We start from the raw sequence: 14390 nt of genomic DNA on the forward strand, positions 1-14390 counted from the left end.
CAGTAGGACAGGCACCACACAGATAAACCAGGTGAAGCAGTTGGGGCAGACCCCACACAGATTAACCAGCTGATGTAGTTAGGACAGGCACCACACAGAGAAAGCTGGTGAGATAGACACCACACAGATAAACCAGGTGAGACTGACACCACAGAGGTAAACCAGATGATACAGGCCCCACACAGATAAACCAGGTGATGGAGTTGGGACAGACAGCACACTATTAACCTGGTGAAGTAGTTGGGACAGACACCCCACAGATAAACCAGGTGAGACTGACACCACAGAGATAAACCAGGTGAGACAGGCACCATACAGATAATCCAGAAGGGACAGTCACCACTCAGATATACCAGGTGGGACAGGCACCACACAGATCAACTAGGTTAGACAGATTCCACACAGATAAACCAGGTGAGACAGACACCACACAGATAAACCAGGTGGGACAGGTACCACACAGATAAACCAGGTGATGGAGTTGGGACAGACACCACACTAGTAACCTTGTGAAGTAGTTGGGACAGACACCACAAAGATAAACCAGGAGAAGTAGTTGTGACAGGCACCACACAGATAAACCAGGTGAGACTGACACCACAGAGATAAACCAGGTTCAGCCAGGCACCACACAGATAATCCAGATGGGACAGTCACCACACAGATGAACCAGATGGGACAGGCACCACACAGATAAGCCAGGTGATACAGGCACCACACAGATTAACCAGGTGAAGTAGATGGGACAGTCACCACACAGACAAACCAGGTGAAGTAGTTAGGACAGACACCACACAGATATACCAGGTGAGACAGATACCACTCAGATATACCAGGTGGGGCAGGAACCACACAGATAAACCAGGTGGGACAGACACCACACAGATAAAGCAGGTGAAGTAGTTGGGACAGTCACCACACAGTTAAACCAGGTGATGTAGTTAGGACAGACACCACACAGATATACCAGGTGAGACAGACACCACTCAGATATACCAGGTGGGGCAGGAACCACACAGATAAACCAGGTGGGACAGACACCACACAGATAAACCAGGTGAAGTAGTTGGGACAGACACCACACAGATAAACCAGGTGAAGTAGTTGGGACAGACACCACACAGATAAACCTGGTGAGACAGACACCACACAGATAAACCAGGTGAGACTGACACCACAGAGACATACCAGGTGAGAGAGACACCACACAGATAAACCAGGTGAGACAGGCACCACTCAGATATACCAGGTCGGGCAGGAACCACACAGATAAACCAGGTGGGTCAGATACCAAACAGATAAACCAGGTGAAGTAGTTGGAACAAGCACCACACAGAAAAACCAGATGAAGTAGTTGAGACTGGCACCACACAGATAAAGCAGGTGAGTCAGGCACCACACAGATAAAAAAGGTGGGACAGGCAGCACACAGATAAACCGGGTGAGACAGACACCACACAGATAAACCAGGTGAGACAGACACCACACAGATAAACCAGATGAGACAGGCACCACACAGGTAAACCAAGTAGGACAGGCACCAAACAGATAAACCAGGTGAAGTGGTTGGGACAGACACCACACAGATAAACCAGGTGAAGCAGTTGGGACAGACATCACACAGATATACGAGGTGAAGCAGTTGGGACAGTCGCAACACAGATTAACCAGCTGAAGTAGTTGGGACAGGCACCACACAGAGAAACCTGGTGAGACAGACACCACACAGATAAACCAGGTGAGACTGACACCACAGAGGTAAACCAGGTGAGACAGGCACCACATAGATAAACCAGGTGAAGTAGTTGAGACAGGCACGACACAGATAAACCAGGTGAAGTAGTTGGGACAGACTCCACACAGATAAACCAGGTGAAGCAGTTGGAACAGGCTCCACACAGATAAACCAGGTGAAGCAGTTGGAACAGGCTCCACACAGATAAACCAGGTGAAGTAGTTGAGAATGGCAACACACAGATAAAGCAGGTGAGTCAGGCACCACACAGATAAACCAGGTGGGACAGGCAGTACACAGATAAATCAGGTGGGACAGGCACCCACAGATAAACCAGGTGGGACAGGTACCACACAGATAAACCAGGTGATGGAGTTGGGACAGACACCACACTATTAACCTGGTGAAGTAGTTGGGACAGACACCACACAGATAAACCTGGTGAGACAGACACCACACAGATAAACCAGGTGAGACTTACACCACAGAGATAAACATGGTGAGACAGACACCACACAGATAAACCAGGTGGGACAGGCACCACTCAGATATACCAAGTCGGGCAGGAACCACACAGATAAACCAGGTGGGACAGGCACCGCACAGATAAACAAGGTGAAGTAGTTGGGACAGACACCACACAGATAAACCTGGTGAGACAGACACCACACAGATAAACCAGGTGAGACTGACACCACAGAGATAAACCAGGTGAGACAGACACCACACAGATAAACCAGGTGAGACAGATACCACACAGATAAACCAGGTGAAGTAGTTGGAACAAGCACCACACAGAAAAACCAGATCAAGTAGTTGAGACTGGCACCACACAGATAAAGCATGTGAGTAAGGCACCACACAGATAAACCAGGTGGGACAGGCAGCACACAGATAAACCGGGTGAGACAGACACCACACAGTTAAACCAGGTGAGACAGATACCACACAGATAAACCAGGTGGGACAGGCACCACACAGATAAACCTGGTGAGACAGACAACAAACAGATAAACCAGGTGAGACTGACACCACAGAGGTTAACGAGGTGAGACAGGCACCACATAGATAAACCAGGTGAAGTAGTTGAGACAGGTACCACACAGATAAACCAGGTGAAGTAGTTGGGACAGACACCACACAGATGAACCAGGTGAGATAGGCACCATACAGATAAACCAGCTGGGACAGGCACCACACAGATAATCTAGGTGAAGTTACTGGGACAGGCACCACACCGTTAAACCAGGTGAAGTAGTTGGGACAGACACCACACAGATAAACCAGGTGAAGCAGTTGGAACAGGCTCCACACAGATATACCAGGTGAAGTAATTGGGACAGACACCACACAGATAAGCCTGGTGAGACAGATACCACACAGATAAACCAGGTGAGACTGACACCACAGAGGTAAACCAGGTGAGACAGGCACCACACAGATAAACCAGGTGAAGTAGTTGAGACAGGCACCACACAGATAAAACAGGTGCGTAGTTAGGACAGACACCGCACAGATGAACCAGGTGAGATAGGCACCATACAGATAAACCAGCTGGGACAGGCACCACACAGATAATCTAGGTGAAGTTACTGGGACAGGCACCACACAGTTAAACCAGGTCAAGTAGTTGGGACAGACACCACACAGATAAACCAGATGAAGCAGTTGGAACAGGCTCCACACAGATAAACCAGGTGAGTAATTGGGACAGACACCACTCAGGTAAACCTGGTGAGAAAGACACCACACAGATAAACCAGGTGAGACTGACACCACAGAGATAAACCAGGTGAGACAGACACCACACAGATAAACCAGGTGAGGCAGGCACCACTCAGATATAGCAGGTCGGGCAGGAACCACACAGATAAACCAGGTGGGACAGACACCGCACAGATAAACCAGGTGAAGTAGTTGGGAACGACACGACACAGATAAACCAGGTGAGACAGATACCACACAGATAAACCAGGTGGGACAGGGACCACACAGATAAACCAGTTGGGACAGACACCACACAGATAAACCTGGTGAGACAGACACCACACAGATATACCAGGTCGAGCAGGAACCACACAGATAAACCAGTTGGGACAGACACCACACAGACAAACCAGATGAAGTAGTTGAGACTGGCACCACACAGATAAAGCAGGTGAGTCAGGCACCACACAGATAAACCAGGTGGGACAGGCAGCTCACAGATAAACCAGGTGAGACAGACACCACACAGATAAACCAGGTGAGACAGGCACCACTCAGATATACCAGGTCGGTCAGGAACCACACAGATAGATCAGGTGGGACAGACACCGCACAGATAAACCAGGTGAAACAGATACCACACAGATAAACCAGGTGGGACAGGCACCACACAGATAAACTAGGTGAGACAGGCACCACACAATAAACCAGGTGAAGTAGTTGGGACAGACACCACACAGATAAACCAGGGGAAGCAGTTGGGACAGGCACCACTCAGATAAACCAGTTGAAGTTGTTGGGGCAGACACCACACTGATATACCAGGTGACATAGGCACCACACAGATAAACCAAGTGAAGCAGTTGGGACAGACGCCACACAGATAAACCAGGTGAAGTAGATGGGACAGGTACCACACAGATAAACCAGGTGAGACAGGCACCACACTGATAAACCAGGTGGGACAGGCACCACACAGATAAACTAGGTGAGACAGATTCCACACAGATAAACCAGGTGAGACAGGCATCACACAGATAAACCAGGTGAAGTAGTTGGGACAGGCACCCACAGATAAACCAGGTGGGACAGGTACCACACAGATAAACCAGGTGATGGAGTTGGGACAGACACCACACTATTAACCTGGTGAAGTAGTTGGGACAGACACCACACAGATAAACCTGGTGAGACAGACACCAGACAGATAAACCAGGTGAGACTGACACCACAGAGATAAACTAGGTGAGACAGGCACCATACAGATAATCCAGATGGGACAGTCACCACTGAGATACACCAGATGGGACAGTCACCACACTGATAAACCAAGTAGGACAGGCAAGACACAGATAAACCAGATGAAGTAGTTGGGACAGACACCACACAGAGAAACCTGGTGAGACAGACACCAAACAGATAAACCAGGTGAGAGACACAACAGAGGTAAACCAGGTGAGACAGGCACCACAATGATAAAACAGGTGAAGTAGTTGAGACAGGCACCACACAGATAAACCAGGTAAAGTAGTTGGGACAGACACCACACAGATGAACCAGGTGAGATAGGCACCATACAGATAAACCAGCTGGGACAGGCACCAGACAGATAATCCAGGTGAAGTTACTGGGACAGGCACCACCCAGTTAAACCAGGACAAGTAGTTGGGACAGACACCACACAGATAAACCAGGTGAAGCAGCTGGAACAGGCTCCACACAGATAAACCAGGTGAAGTAATTGGGACAGACACCACACAGATAAACCTGGTAAGACAGACACCACACAGATAATCCAGGTGAGACAGGCACCACTCAGATATACCAGGTCGGGCAGGAACCACACAGATAAACCAAGTGTTACAGACTCCGCACAGATCAATCAGGTGAAGTAGTTGGGACAGACACCACACAGACAAACAGGTGAGACAGATACCACACAGATAAACAAGGTGGGAAAGGCACCACACAGATAAAACAGGTGGGACAGACACCGCACAGATAAACCAGGTGAAGTAGTTCAGACAGACACCACACAGATAAACCAGGTGAGACAGATACCACACAGATAAACCAGGTGAGACAGATACCACACAGATAAACCAGGTGGGACAGGCACCACACAGATAAACCAGGTGAGACAGGCACCACACAGATAAACCAGGTGAAGTAGTTGGGACAGACACCACACAGATAAACCAGGTGAAGCAGTTGGGACAGGCACCACACAGATAAACCAGGTGAAATAGATGGGACAGGCTCCGCACAGATAAACCAGGTGAAGTAGTTGGGACAGGCACCACATAGATAAACCAGGTGAGACTGGCACCACAGAGATAAACCAGGTGGGACAGGCACCACACAGATAAACTAGGTGAGACAGATTCCACTCAGATAAACCAGGTGAGACAGACACCACACAGATAAACCAGGTGGGACGGGCACCCACAGATAAACCAGGTGGGACAGTTACCACACAGATAAATCAGGTGATGGAGTTGGCACAGACACCACACTATTAACCTGGTGAAGTAGTTGGGACGGACACCACACAGATTAAACAGGTGAACTAGTTGTGACAAGCACCACACAGACAAACCAGGTGAGACTGACACCACAGAGATAAACCAGGTTCAGACAGGCACCACACAGATAATCCAGATGGAACAGTCACCACACAGATGAACCAGATGGGACAGGCACCACACAGATAACCCAGGTGAAGTAGTTGGGACAGACACCACACAGATATACCAGGTGAGACAGACACCACTCAGATATAGCAGGTGGGGCAGGAACCACACAGATAAACCAGGTGAGACAGGCACCACACAGATAAACCAGGTGAAGTAGTTGAGACAGGCACCACACAGATAAACCAGGTGAAGTAGTTGGGACAGACACCACACAGATGAACCAGGTGAGATAGGCACCATACAGATAAACCAGCTGGGACAGGCACCACACAGATAAACCAGGTGAAGTAGTTAGGACAGGCACCACACAGATAAACCAGGTGAAGTAGTTGGGACAGGCACCACACAGATAAACCAGGTGAAGTAGTTGGGACAGACACCACACAGATATACCAGGTGAGACAGACACCACTCAGATATACCAGGTGGGGCAGGAACCACACAGATAAACCAGGTGGGACAGTCACCACACAGATAAACCAGGTGAAGTAGTTGGGACAGACAACACAGATAAAGCAGGTGAGACAGGCACCACACAGATAAACCAGCTGGGACAGGCAGCACACAGATAAACTAGGTGAGACAGATTCCACACAGATAAACCAGGTGAGACAGACACCACACAGATAAACCTGGTGGAACAGGCACCCACATATAAACCAGGTGGGACAGGTACCACACAGATAAACCAGGTGATGGAGTTGGGACAGACACCACACTATTAACCTGGTGAAGTAGTTGGGACAGACACCACACAGATAAACCTGGTGAGACAAACAACACACAGATAAACCAGGTGAGACTGACATCACAGAGATATACCAGGTGAGACAGGCACCATACAGATAATCCAGATGGGACAGTCACCACTCAGATATACCAGGTGGGGCAGGAACCACACAGATAAACCAGGTGAGTAATTGAGACAGACACCACACAGGTAAACCTGCTGAGAAAGACACCACAAAGATAAACCAGTTGAGACTGACACCACAGAGGTAAACCAGGTGAGACTGACACCACAGAGATAAACCAGGTGAGACAGACACCACACAGATAAACCAGGTGAGGCAGGCACCACTAAGATATAGCAGGTCGGGCAGGAACCACACAGATAAACCAGGTGGGACAGACACCGCACAGATAAACCAGGTGAAGTAGTTGGGACAGACACGACACAGATAAACCAGGTGAGACAGACACCACACAGATAAACCAGGTGAGACAGTCAACACTCATATATACCAGGTCGGGCAGGAACCACACAGATAAACCAGTTGGGACAGACACCACACAGATCAACCAGATGAAGTAGTTGAGACTGGCACCACACAGATAAAGCAGGTGAGTCAGGCACCACACAGATAAACCAGGTTGGACAGACACCGCACAGATAAACCAGGTGAAACAGATACCACACAGATAAACCAGGTGGGACAGGCACCACACAGATAAACTAGGTGAGACAGGCACCACAAAATAAACCAGGTGAAGTAGTTGGGACAGACACCACACAGATAAACCAGGTGAGACAGATACCACACAGATAAACCAGGTGGGACAGGCACCACACAGATAAACCAGGTGAGACAGGCACCACACAGATAAACCAGGTGATGTAGTTAGGACAGAAACCACACAGATATACCAGGTGAGACAGACACCTCTCAGATATACCAGGTGGGGCAGGAACCACACAGATAAACCAGGTGGGACAGACACCACACAGATAAACCAGGTGAAGTATTTGGGACAGACACCACACTGATAATCCAGGAGAGATAGGCACCACACAGATAAACCAGATGAGACAGGCACCACACAGATAAACCAGGTGAAGTAGTTGGGACAGACACCACACAGTTGAACCAGGTGAGTTAAGCACCATAAAGATAAACCAGCTGGGACAGACACCACACAGATAATCTAGGTGAAGTTACTCGGATAGGCACCACACAGTTAAACCAGGTGAAGTAGTTGGGACAGAGACCACACAGATAAACCAGGAGAAGCAGTTGGAAAAGGCTACACACAGATAAACCAGATGAAGTAGTTGAGAATGGCACCACACAAATAAAGCAGGTGAGTCAGGCACCACACACATAAACCAGGAGGGACAGGCAGCACACAGATAAACTAGGTGAGACAGATTCCACACAGATAAACCAGGTGAGACTGACAACACAGAGATAAACCAGGTGAGACAGGCACCATACAGATAATCCAGATGGGACAGTCACCACTGAGATACACCAGATGGGACAGTCACCACACTGATAAACCAAGTAGGACAGGCAAGACACAGATAAACCAGATGAAGTAGTTGGGACAGACACCACACAGAGAAACCTGGTGAGACAGACACCAAACAGATAAACCAGGTGAGAGACACAACAGAGGTAAACCAGGTGAGACAGGCACCACAATGATAAAACAGGTGAAGTAGTTGAGACAGGCACCACACAGATAAACCAGGTAAAGTAGTTGGGACAGACACCACACAGATGAACCAGGTGAGATAGGCACCATACAGATAAACCAGCTGGGACAGGCACCAGACAGATAATCCAGGTGAAGTTACTGGGACAGGCACCACCCAGTTAAACCAGGACAAGTAGTTGGGACAGACACCACACGGATAAACCAGGTGAAGCAGCTGGAACAGGCTCCACACAGATAAACCAGGTGAAGTAATTGGGACAGACACCACACAGATAAACCTGGTAAGACAGACACCACACAGATAAACCAGGTGAGACAGGCACCACTCAGATATACCAGGTCGGGCAGGAACCACACAGATAAACCAAGTGTTACAGACTCCGCACAGATCAATCAGGTGAAGTAGTTGGGACAGACACCACACAGACAAACAGGTGAGACAGATACCACACAGATAAACAAGGTGGGAAAGGCACCACACAGATAAAACAGGTGGGACAGACACCGCACAGATAAACCAGGTGAAGTAGTTCGGACAGACACCACACAGATAAACCAGGTGAGACAGATACCACACAGATAAACCAGGTGAGACAGATACCACACAGATAAACCAGGTGGGACAGGCACCACACAGATAAACCAGGTGAGACAGGCACCACACAGATAAACCAGGTGAAGTAGTTGGGACAGACACCACATAGATAAACCAGGTGAAGCAGTTGGGACAGGCACCACACAGATAAATCAGGTGAAATAGATGGGACAGGCTCCGCACAGATAAACCAGGTGAAGTAGTTGGGACAGGCACCACATAGATAAACCAGGTGAGACTGGCACCACAGAGATAAACCAGGTGGGACAGGCACCACACAGATAAACTAGGTGAGACAGATTCCACTCAGATAAACCAGGTGAGACAGACACCACACAGATAAACCAGGTGGGACGGGCACCCACAGATAAACCAGGTGGGACAGTTACCACACAGATAAATCAGGTGATGGAGTTGGTACAGACACCACACTATTAACCTGGTGAAGTAGTTGGGACGGACACCACACAGATTAAACAGGTGAACTAGTTGTGACAAGCACCACACAGACAAACCAGGTGAGACTGACACCACAGAGATAAACCAGGTTCAGACAGGCACCACACAGATAATCCAGATGGAACAGTCACCACACAGATGAACCAGATGGGACAGGCACCACACAGATAACCCAGGTGAAGTAGTTGGGACAGACACCACACAGATATACCAGGTGAGACAGATTCCACTCAGATAAACCAGGTGAGACAGGCACCACACAGATAAACCAGGTGAAGTAGTTGGGACAGACACCACACAGATGAACCAGGTGAGATAGGCACCATACAGATAAACCAGCTGGGACAGGCACCACACAGATAAACCAGGTGAAGTAGTTAGGACAGGCACCACACAGATAAACCAGGTGAAGTAGTTGGGACAGGCACCACACAGATAAACCAGGTGAAGTAGTTGGGACAGACACCACACAGATATACCAGGTGAGACAGACACCACTCAGATATACCAGGTGGGGCAGGAACCACACAGATAAACCAGGTGGGACAGTCACCACACAGATAAACCAGGTGATGTAGTTGGGACAGACAACACAGATAAAGCAGGTGAGACAGGCACCACACAGATAAACCAGGTGGGACAGGCAGCACACAGATAAACTAGGTGAGACAGATTCCACACAGATAAACCAGGTGAGACAGACACCACACAGATAAACCTGGTGGAACAGGCACCCACAAATAAACCAGGTGGGACAGGTACCACACAGATAAACCAGGTGATGGAGTTGGGACAGACACCACACTATTAACCTGGTGAAGTAGTTGGGACAGACACCACACAGATAAACCTGGTGAGACAAACAACACACAGATAAACCAGGTGAGACTGACATCACAGAGATATACCAGGTGAGACAGGCACCATACAGATAATCCAGATGGGACAGTCACCACTCAGATATACCAGGTGGGGCAGGAACCACACAGATAAAACAGGTGAGTAATTGAGACAGACACCACACAGGTAAACCTGCTGAGAAAGACACCACAAAGATAAACCAGTTGAGACTGACACCACAGAGGTAAACCAGGTGAGACTGACACCACAGAGATAAACCAGGTGAGACAGACACCACACAGATAAACCAGGTGAGGCAGGCACCACTAAGATATAGCAGGTCGGGCAGGAACCACACAGATAAACCAGGTGGGACAGACACCGCACAGATAAACCAGGTGAAGTAGTTGGGACAGACACGACACAGATAAACCAGGTGAGACAGACACCACACAGATAAACCAGGTGAGACAGTCAACACTCATATATACCAGGTCGGGCAGGAACCACACAGATAAACCAGTTGGGACAGACACCACACAGATCAACCAGATGAAGTAGTTGAGACTGGCACCACACAGATAAAGCAGGTGAGTCAGGCACCACACAGATAAACCAGGTTGGACAGACACCGCACAGATAAACCAGGTGAAACAGATACCACACAGATAAACCAGGTGGGACAGGCACCACACAGATAAACTAGGTGAGACAGGCACCACAAAATAAACCAGGTGAAGTAGTTGGGACAGACACCACACAGATAAACCAGGTGAGACAGATACCACACAGATAAACCAGGTGGGACAGGCACCACACAGATAAACCAGGTGAGACAGGCACCACACAGATAAACCAGGTGATGTAGTTAGGACAGAAACCACACAGATATACCAGGTGAGACAGACACCTCTCAGATATACCAGGTGGGGCAGGAACCACACAGATAAACCAGGTGGGACAGACACCACACAGATAAACCAGGTGAAGTATTTGGGACAGACACCACACTGATAATCCAGGAGAGATAGGCACCACACAGATAAACCAGATGAGACAGGCACCACACAGATAAACCAAGTAGGACAGGGACCACACAGATAAACCAGGTGAAGTAGTTGGGACAGACACCACACAGTTGAACCAGGTGAGTTAAGCACCATAAAGATAAACCAGCTGGGACAGACACCACACAGATAATCTAGGTGAAGTTACTCGGATAGGCACCACACAGTTAAACCAGGTGAAGTAGTTGGGACAGACACCACACAGATAAACCAGGTGAAGCAGTTGAGAATGGCACCACACAGATAAAGCAGGTGAGACAGGCACCACACAGATAAACCAGGTGGGACAGGCAGCACACAGATAAACCAGGTGAAGTAGTTGGGACAGACACCACACAGATAAACCAGGTGAAGCAGTTGAGAATGGCACCACACAGATAAAGCAGGTGAGACAGGCACCACACAGATAAACCAGGTGGGACAGGCAGCACACAGATAAACTAGGTGAGACAGATTCCACACAGATAAACCAGGTGAGACAGACACCACACAGATAAACCAGGTGGGACAGCACCCGCAAATAAACCAGGTGGGACAGGTACCACACAGATAAACCAGGTGATGGAGTTGGGACAGACAACTCACTACTAACCTGGTGAAGTAGTTGGGACAGATACCACACAGATAAACCTGGTGAGACAAACAGCACACAGATAAACCAGGTGAGACTGACATCACAGAGATAAACCAGGTGAGACAGGCACCATACAAATAATCCAGATGGGACAGTCACCACTCAGATATACCAGGTGGGGCAGGAACCACACAGATAAACCAGGTGAAGTAGTTGGGACAGACACCACACAGATAAACCAAATGAGACAGGCACCACACAGATAAACCAAGTAGGACAGGCACCACACAGATAAACCAGGTGAAGCAGTTGGGGCAGACACCACACAGATAAACCTTGTGAGACAGACACCACACAGATAAACCAGGTGAGACTTACACCACAGAGATAAACATGGTGAGACAGACACCACACAGATAAACCAGGTGGGACAGGCACCACTCAGATATACCAGGTCGGGCAGGAACCACACAGATAAACAAGGTGGGACAGGCACCGCACAGATAAACCAGGTGAAGTAGTTGGGACAGACACCAGACAGAAAAACCAGGTGAGACAGATACCACACAGATAAACAAGGTGGGACAGGCACCACACAGATAAACCAGGTGAAGTAGTTGGGACAGACACCACACAGATAAACCTGGTGAGATAGGCACCACACAGATAAACCAGATGAGACAGGCACCACACAGATAAACCAGGTGAAGCAGTTGGGGCAGACACCACACAGATAAACCAGGTGAAGTAGTTGAGACAGGCACCACACAGATAAACCACGTGAAGTCGTTGGGACAGACACCACACAGATAAACCAGGTGAAGCAGTTGAGAATGGCACCACACAGATAAAGCAGGTGAGACAGGCACCACACAGATAAACCAGGTAGGACAGGCAGCACACTGATAAACTAGGTGAGACAGATTCCACACAGATAAACCAAGTGAGACAGACACCACACAGATAAACCAGGTGGGACAGGCACCCACAAATAAACCAGGTGGGACTGGTACCACACGGATAAACCAGGTGATGGAGTTGGGAAAGACACCACATTATTAACCTGGTGAAGTAGTTGGGACAGACACCAAACAGATAAACCTGGTGAGACAAACAACACACAGATAAACCAGGTGAGACTGACATCACAGGGATAAACCAGGTGAGACAGGCACCATACAGATAATCCAGATGGGACAGTCACCACTCAGATATACCAGGTGGGGCAGGAACCACACAGATAAACCAGGTGAAGTAGTTGGGACAGACACCACACAGATAAACCAGATGAGACAGGCACCACACAGATAAACCAAGTAGGACAGGCACCTCACAGATAAATCAGGTGAAGCAGTTGGGGCAGACACCACACAGATAAACCAGGTGAAACAGTTGGGGCAGACAGCACACAGATTAACCAGGTGAAGTAGTTGGGACAGGCACCACACAGATAAACCAGGTGAGACTGACACCACAGAGATAAACCAGGTTCAGACAGGCACCAAACAGATAATCCAGATGGGAGAGTCACCACACAGATGAACCAGATGGGACAGGCACCACACAGAAAAACCAGGTGAGACACGCAGCACACAGATAAGCCAGGTGAAGTAGTTGGGACAGGCACCACACAGATAAACCAGGTGAAGTAGTTGGGACAGGCACCATACAGATAAACCAGATTAGGTAGTTGGGACAGACACCACACAGATATACCAGGTGAGAGAGGCACCACTCAGATATACCAGGTGGGGCAGGAAACACACAGATAAACCAGATGGAACAGAAACCACACACATAAACCAGGTGAAGTAGTTGGGACAGACACCAAACAGATAAACCAGGTGAATTAGTTGGGACAGACACCACACAGATGAACCAGGTGAGATAGGCACCATACAGATAAACCAGTTGGAACAGGCTCCACACAGATAAACCAGGTGAAGTAGTTGGGACAGACACCACACAGATAAACCTTGTGAGACAGACACCACACAGATAAACCAAGTGAGACTTACAACACAGAGATAAACATGGTGAGACAGACACCACACAGATAAACCAGGTGGGACAGGCACCACTCAGATATACCAGGTCGGGCAGGAACCACACAGATAAACAAGGTGGGACAGGCACCGCACAGATAAACCAGGTGAAGTAGTTGGGATAGACACCAGACAGAAAAACCAGGTGAAACAGATACCACACAGATAAACAAGGTGGGACAGGCACCACACAGATAAACCAGGTGAAGTAGTTGGGACAGACACCACAC

This window comes from Mobula birostris, chromosome 5 (assembly GCF_030028105.1).
Source record: "Mobula birostris isolate sMobBir1 chromosome 5, sMobBir1.hap1, whole genome shotgun sequence".
Classification (NCBI taxonomy): domain Eukaryota; kingdom Metazoa; phylum Chordata; class Chondrichthyes; order Myliobatiformes; family Myliobatidae; genus Mobula; species Mobula birostris.